This window comes from Fukomys damarensis, unplaced genomic scaffold (assembly GCF_012274545.1).
Source record: "Fukomys damarensis isolate Sample0158 unplaced genomic scaffold, DMR_v1.0_HiC HiC_scaffold_30, whole genome shotgun sequence".
In the NCBI taxonomy this organism is placed as follows: Eukaryota; Metazoa; Chordata; class Mammalia; order Rodentia; family Bathyergidae; genus Fukomys; species Fukomys damarensis.
Window position 1 is genome coordinate 34,622,806 of NW_022900942.1, and position 7,097 is coordinate 34,629,902.

General features: G+C 40.7%; 1 pseudogene; it reads right to left on the reverse strand.

Moving 5' to 3' along the window:
- Positions 1 to 3,601: 3,601 nt before the first annotated feature.
- LOC117283801 lies at positions 3,602 to 3,707 on the reverse strand (annotated as a pseudogene).
- Positions 3,708 to 7,097: the final 3,390 nt, after the last annotated feature.

The window sequence follows — 7,097 nt, forward strand, 5'->3', positions numbered from 1 at the left end:
TCCCGCCCCCCCCCTCTCCACCCCCTCCTCCCCTCCCCATTTACAAACACTTTATTTCCATTTTTTCATTTTCTCAATGGGCCATTCCTTTTTGCCTGTAAATGAACCTTGGCTATTCTTTTGTACCTGTAATTGGGCTTTATTCACCTATAAATAAACCACTTTTTTTTTGGCCTGTAAAATGAGCTTTTTCTTACAGATGGCTGTGCTATATCCGCTGTGATAGCTATCACCTATGAATAGGCCATTATCCCCCCCACAAAAGACCATCACCTTACAACTCATCTTTGCACACATTCATAAATTTCACAGATTTCCACCCCAAGTCCCCATAAGTATACCTAGATCAAAGCCATAAGGTGCCTTTCTCTCTCTCTGGAAGATCTGCATGCAAATTCAAGTGTGTGCTTCTAAAATTCTGCCTAAAAAAAAATCTCTTTTTGCCTCTCACTGATACATCCCAGAAATTCTTTTTCTATGATAGAAGTCAATGAACCTGCAAACTGCCCCATGGGCAAGTCAAAGTTTCCCCATTTCTGCTTTGAGGGCCTCCTTGGACACTGTCTGGTGACAGAAGGGAAAATTTATCTCCAGAGATGAGAAGTCAAAGAGAAATACATATAAACAAATTTCTTTAAACTAGTCCTTCTCTTCCTAGTTACTGCTCCATGCTTAACTACTCTAGCCTATGCCCTTTGTCTTATTACATAGTCACAATTTAAAATCATATGTTATAATTAAGAGGATAAATTTTATGTGATACTGTTACCAATTTGACCCAAATGGATTCGTTTTTCCCTCCAAGAACTGTAGGGCCAATAAATAAAACCAAACTTCAATAGAGCAATGAAAGAAGCTTTATTCTTGGCCAAAGAACAGGAGAACCAGAAGGCAGAGTTAGAAAATTAGCTTCTTCAAATAGAGGCTGAGAATATCATAGATATATAAGAGGTGATCAAAAACTACAGTGACTATTTAACATTATTTTAAATGACACATTGCTAAGAAGGATGGGATAAAATAAAATAAAATTTATTAATTAAAAAACAAAGGATGGAGTAAAAGTGTTAAAATCAAGAAGGAGTATTTAGGGGAGACTTAACGGCAATGTGTCTTTTACTCAATTTTTTAAATTTAAACAAACACCATATGTTTTAAACATCCCTCATTGATCAAGTGCTGGCAATTTCTGTCAAATAAAAATTATATGATAAAAAATGTTATGATGTGTCCTCATCCAGGTTATTCACCAATTTCTGTCAATATGTAAATTTGGGACTCTTCCCTAAAGTCAAAATGACAAAAGATGAATGTTTCACCCCCCTTGTTACCTTCGCTGCCTTGTGTGTGCCATGTTGTTTCTGCTGTGCTATGCCTATTTGTCATCCCTACCTTAGACTTGGCTGGTTATGGACTGAAACCTCTATGAACTGTAAGCCAAATAAACCCTTTCCCCTCTAACTTGGGGTGTCGTGTATTTTGTCTTAGCAATGAGAGAAAATAATAACACAGAAACTTGGAACCAGAGAAGTGGGCTTGTTGCTGTGATGTTACCTGGCCATGTGTCTCAAAAGCCTTTGGAACTGGCTTGTGGGAAGGAGGAGAGTTAGGAAAGATCCAGAGACACTGGCTGCAGAAGCAGCTCTGGAACACCTTAGACTGTTCTGTATGGGGGATTCTGGTCAGAGCTCAGAAGACCAAAAAGCTCGTAAAGACCATGCTAGGGAGGTTTCTGCTAGGAAGAAGGACTGCACTGGCTGGTGGACTGCAGATGATGTGTGTCATGGCTTGTCATAAAGTTGTCTGTATTTTGTTCCTGTCCAGAGACTTTGCCTTGTTATGCCCAAGTCACGAAGTCTCCAAAGACCACCAAGGAGTCAGATCTGATGCAATTACAAGAGCAGTTTATTGCAAGCTTGAGCCTGGACCCTCAGGTGTCACCGTCACAGCGCCTTCAGACTGAGAGTCCAGATCCATCTTTGAAGTGGGCTTATATAGGCTTAGGGAGACTCTTTTCTTTTATAGGTCCTATTTTTAGCTCTTGCTTATTATTGGATATTTGAGGGGTACTGGGAGGGCACTTACTAGAAAATTACTAATGCCTGTATTCACAGAATCAATTCCTCTTTTTAAAGAACATCTGATTAAACAAGTTCTATAATTAACAAAGACTACATATGTAAGCAGTGACTAATGCCTATATTAGCAGTGGCTATCTATATAAGCTGTGACTAGTACCTATATTGGCTAAATCAATTTCATCAATCCTTCTTTTTAAAAAACATTGATTATTTTAAGCAGGAAGAATTCATCTTTAGATCATAGAAAGAGGAATAGAAACAGGTGGAGATGCCCTAAGACAGATTGCCCTAAAAAGAGGAACAGAAACACAGGGAGACTGTCATACAGAATGGAATTTTTGCAGCTCTGTTCTGGGCAAGGGGCACAGAGGGAGCCCACCTTGACCTGAAAACTTGGTCCTTACAGCCTGAGACTGAGATTAGGGGCAGTGGACTAAATAATCTTGCAGAAGAAATTTCAAGGCAGTTGAATGTTACTGTTGGAAACTTTTAGCCAGATCTATGTTGAGAATCAAGAGCAAAAAGCCTGGCAGAATGATTTAAAACATTTTGACTTGAGCCAGAAAGGAAGGTTCAGTAAAGCTGTGGACTGAAAAAACAGAGCAGAAGAGATCTTGATTGCAGAGAAGGAACAGAAGACTAGAGAAGATGGCCTTAGGGTGTCACAGGAAGCAGCAGGACTCAACCCTTTGCAGTCTCAGAGTTGTAAAGGTGAAAGATTTTGCTTTGAGAAGAAAGCCCCAGAGTACCATATCCAAAATGGTGGTGGCCTAGAGAAGTTGTTCCAAAATGGTGGTGGCCTAAGGATGTTTTTCCAAAATGGCTATCTAGACAATTAGTTCCTCAGGATTGGGTTAGAGTGCTCAGCAGTCCAGGGATTCGACTCCTACAGCCAAGATAGAAGGAAGCCTGGCTATTGCTACAGCTGGCCTATCAGTGCTGGTTTTAGGTGCATGCAGAATACAAGATTTGTGGAGGCAGGAAGATTTCCCCCTAGATTTCAGAAGAAGGCCTTGGAGGCCAGGCAAGGTGCCTCTGAGAGGGCAGTGTGTGAAACTGTGAGTGTGAAACCAAAGGTTCAGTGGAGATCCCAGTAGTTTGGAGAAGCTTGGAGCCTGGATTGCCTGAGGAAAACTGCAAAGAGGAAGCAGAGCCAGCCGCAGAGAGAAGCCATGTGGCTACTGATGGAGTTCTCTACCAGACAAAATGGCCCCAATAGTCCTATATTCTAAAATGGCTTCCGTTCCTAAAATGGTTCCCACTTATGGAAATGAGCCATTTCAGAAAAGTGAAACCTACCTACTCTGGAGAAGCAAAACCTAACTTTTTGCTTCACCCTGCTGCCAACGTGATTCCCCCCTTCCAATCACCCAGTGTCCCAATTGCTTAATTCTCACGATACTCTCACCACTGCTCCATTCTATATAAACCTCACCCCAGGTAGTCTCACTCTCTCTTGACATAGTTCAGGGCAGCCTGGCAGTCCCCCCCTCCCACCCTGCTTGCCAATAAATCCTTGCCTTGGGTGCTCCTGTTTCAACTCATTTTTTCATGATCATACAGATAATATTAAACTGATAAGAACAGATACTACACTTGATCTTAGCCAAAAGGCCGAGAAGCGATCATACAGATAATATTAACAATAAATGTGCTAGAAAAAAATTTTAAACCAATATCCACTATCTTAACAAGTGTGCCCTTCCTGTACTCCCTTTCCTAATGGGAGCTGGAGTTCCAGCAGGAAAGGGCACAGGGGTTGCAGGAATTTCAACATCAACACACTTCTATTACCTCCTAACTCAGGAGTTAAATGAAGATATAAAAAGGTGGCAGGACTCCTTGGTCACCCTACAGTTGAAAATCTATTCACTGGCAGCTGTAGTACTCCAAAATAGATGAGTTCTAGATATAATAACAGCAGAAAGAGAGGGAACATGCCTCCTATTAGGGAAAGAGTGCTGTTACTTTGTAAATCAATCGGCATTGTTGGAGACAAAGTAAAGGAGCTCAGAGATCACACAGAAAAAGGTAGATGAGACCTAGACTAACTACAGTCTCTGCCAGGATGCTTTGACCAAAGGCCTCCATGGCTTCTTCCTTTCCTGGGACCCCTCACCATCTTCTGCATAATTCTGCTTTTCGGACCCTGTCTTTCACTGCTTTCAAAATTTTTTACAGGAATGCATGCGAGCCTTTACCAACCAGACAGTGAACTCATCATGGCTGGCTACCAACCCCTTGCTACTGATGCTGGCTCCACTTAATGATCCCACACCTTGGCTGTCTAAAGCCCCCACCTAACAACACCCCTTTGCCAGCAGGAAGCAGCTACAGAAAAAGAGAACTTTGCCTCTATTGCATAATAACAAGAGGCTGGAACGATAGTTTTCTACCAGACAAAATGACCCTGACGGCCCTACATTCTAAAATGATTCCCGTTCTTAAAATGGTTCCCACTTACGGAAATGAGCCACTTCAGAAAAAGGAAATCTACCTCCTCTGGAGAAGCAAAACCTAGCTTGTTGCTCCACCCTGCTACCCACAGGATCCCTTCCAATCGCCTGGTGTCCCATTGTTCAACTCTCATGATACTCTCCCCACTGCTCCATTCTATATAAACCTCACCCCAGTTAGTCTCACTCTCTCTTGCCATTGTTCGAGGCAGCCTGGCAAACTTCTACTTCCACATTAGCCTTGCCTCAGGTGCTCCTGTTTCAGCTCATTTTCCTTCAGGTACAACCACCAGCAGTGCCACAGAGGTGTAGCCACCCAAACCCTTTGAAATTCACAACTTTACAAATTGCCTCAGATGCTGGAAGTGGAACTGTGGAATGTAATATTGGGCCTGCTGGATTTTGGACTTACTTAGCTCCCATTCCTTTGTATGCCCCTGTTTGTACCTTTTGGAGTGGTGATGTTTATCTAGTATCACTGAATGTTGGAAGTGGTTAACTTTCTTTTCATTTGTACAGGGACTTGCGGCTAAGAGTTTGCCTTAAATCTCAGAGACTTGGGACTTAGACTTTTCAGCAATGCTGAAAATGTTAGTATTTTGGCAACTCTTAGAGATGGACTAAACGCCTTTTGCATAAAGGAATGTATATGACTCCGGGGGCACTCAGGGGAAGAATGTTATTGTTTGGGTAGATGTCCCCCCTATTCCTCATGTTCTCCAGTGTACAATGCTGGAATTGATTCATGGTGCAATGTTAGGCTCAAGGGCACTAAGATTAAGGATGTGAATGCTACCTGCCCTAAGTAGCCTGAGTAAGATAAAAAGGGCAGGGAGACACTGTTAACCTCCCCCTTGTTACCTTTGATGCCTTGTGTGCTCCATGTTGTTTCTACTCTGCCATGCCTGTTTGTCAACCCTGCCTTTGAAATGGCTGATTATGGACTGAAACCTCTATGAACTATAAGCCAAATAAACCCTTTCCCCTCTAAGAAAAAAAGAAAGAAAGAAAGAAAAAAAAAGGTGAATGTTTTGAATTGATTCAGAACATTGAAGCAGCCACTACAGCCCAACTCATGAAAGAAGGCTTTGAGAACTGCATCAGAAAGTGGCAAGGAGGAAGGGATAAGCATATCTGAAGCAATGGGAATATTTTGGGAAAGATTAATGATAATGGCAATGTGTCCTTTACCGTAAGATTTTTTAATATTTAAACATTCACTTTTTTAAAAAAAATCATACCTCATAGGTTAAGCTGATGGAGGAGTGGAATATCTATGCTGTTTCTAAGAATGGGCAAAAATTTCCAATGATTCAAATACTTTCTTGTTTTTCTCCTTTTATGCTTTTTTTTCCAGTCATTGTCTCATAGTGATTGTCAGCTTTCATAGCACAAGAAAGCAGGAATTTTAGTAGAGAAATGTGGTGCAATGAGATGGCCAGGTGAAAAACCACTAACAGGGCTCATGCTTCAGCTAAAGCTGAAGCTGGACTGGCTGGGTTTCATCTCCTGCTATTCCTGGGGGCTGAGTAAGCAGTTAGCCAACTTCCTGACTTCAAATGCAGAAAGTAGAAAGCAGGTTGGTGTAGTGTGCAAGTCTCATACACAGGAAAAGTATGGATAAACAATTTTGATTGTGTAGACTTCTCTTACAGGAAGAGAGTGTGATTGTTAGTTCTGGGTTAAGCAGACATGACCCTTTTCCCTTTGGTCACAACAAGTTTTATTTATTGTTTTTTAATGTTATTTCATTTTAGTTATTTATTTGAGACAGGGTCTCACTACATAGTTCAGCCTGGGTGAGTTAACTGTGTAGCCAAATTTAGTCTCAGAGGTGAAGTCTCCTCCCTTAGCCTCCCAAAGGCTAGAATTATCAGAGTGTGCCATCACACCTGGTGGTGACAATATATATTTTAATAAAATTTAAAAATTGGAGAAAAACCCCAAAATCATTTTATCATGAAAACTTCCAGACACATAAAGTTAGAAGGAATGGTATAATAAAGTCCATGCTCAGACATTGCCCAGCTTGAAAAGTTACTAACTTATTCCAGAGCTTGTTTTATCTAAGTCCCCTCTCTTTCCCTGCCTGTGGGACTATTTTAAGGCAAATCTACAAAATCTCAAACATTGTATCTTTTTATCCATTAACATATTCATATTTCTCTCCTAAAATAAAAACTAAACATTACTAAGTAATACTTATCAAATGAATGTTTTAAACGTGTATTCTTGAATAAACATTCAGTGGTCCATTTTCTCACTTTATTATGGAAGTATTCGTTTTTAAAAAAGGTTTGTTACATCAGAATCCAAACATGATTTGCACATTGCAATTGGTTGATACGTATTTTTAAAGTCTTTCTTAATATATGTACAACTGGTTATTTTAAAGTACATTCCTTCAGCTGGACAAAGCCTTTCATTGCAGGACTAAGTGTGAGGCTGAAAAGGTCAACCTTCTAGGAAAAGTAACACAGCAAAATAAATATTCCCTGCTGCCTAGAAGACAGATCTTCTCAGGTTACTTCCCAAGAAGAAATAACGAAGACCACCTAAA